Raw genomic sequence first — 775 nt, 5'->3', positions numbered from 1 at the left:
GATTAGGTAGCATCACAATCTCTAATTTGAAATCATAGAGCGGCGCGTCCGGAGGTCCGAGTGGCGCGTCCGGAGGTCCCGCGGATCTGTTTTTGCTTCAACAGTGTTTGGACAGAACAGACCCGGGGACTCCCTCTTTCATCTTCCCATCCACCTTCCAGGTACAAGTTTCAGGACCATCTTCTTGCCTATCACCTCCTTCCAGGACCGGACAACACTGCTCTTTTGTGGGTAGCCCCTTATTGCTGATCAGCCATGACCTCTCAGATTCGTCAGAATTATTCCACCGAGGTGGAGGCTGCTGTAAACCGCTTGGTGAACCTGCACCTGCGGGCCTCCTACACCTACCTCTCTCTGGGCTACTACTTTGACCGAGATGATGTGGCTCTGAAGGGCGTGGGCCATTTCTTCCTTGAGCTGGCCAAGGAGAAATGCGAGGGAGCCGAGCATCTCCTGAAGACGCAAAACCGGCGCGGCGGCCGTGTACTCTTTCAAGACGTGCACAAACCATCTGAAGATGAGTGGGGTAAAACCTTGGATGCCATGGAAGCTGCCCTGGCCCTGGAGAAGAACCTGAACCGAGCTCTTCTGGACCTTCATGCTTTGAGCTCTGTCAAGACCGACCCCCGTATCTGTGATTTCCTGGAGAACCACTTCCTAGATGAGGAGGTGAATCTCATCAAGAAGATAGGTGACCACCTCACCAACCTCCGCAGGCTGGCGAGCCCCCAGGCTGGCTGGGCGAGTACCTCTTTGAAAGGCTCACCCTTGAACA

General features: G+C 54.6%; 1 pseudogene across 1 annotated transcript; it reads left to right on the top strand.

Annotated features, from left to right (window-relative positions):
• The first annotated feature begins 216 nt into the window (after positions 1–216).
• LOC105740851 lies at positions 217–773 on the top strand (annotated as a pseudogene). Its single transcript, XR_001117087.2, has one exon. The product of XR_001117087.2 is annotated as a ferritin light chain pseudogene (transcript).
• Positions 774–775: the final 2 nt, after the last annotated feature.

This window comes from Octodon degus, unplaced genomic scaffold, assembly GCF_000260255.1.
Source record: "Octodon degus isolate 3935 unplaced genomic scaffold, OctDeg1.0 scaffold00037, whole genome shotgun sequence".
Classification (NCBI taxonomy): domain Eukaryota; kingdom Metazoa; phylum Chordata; class Mammalia; order Rodentia; family Octodontidae; genus Octodon; species Octodon degus.
This window is presented reverse-complemented; position numbering and strand designations above follow the sequence as displayed.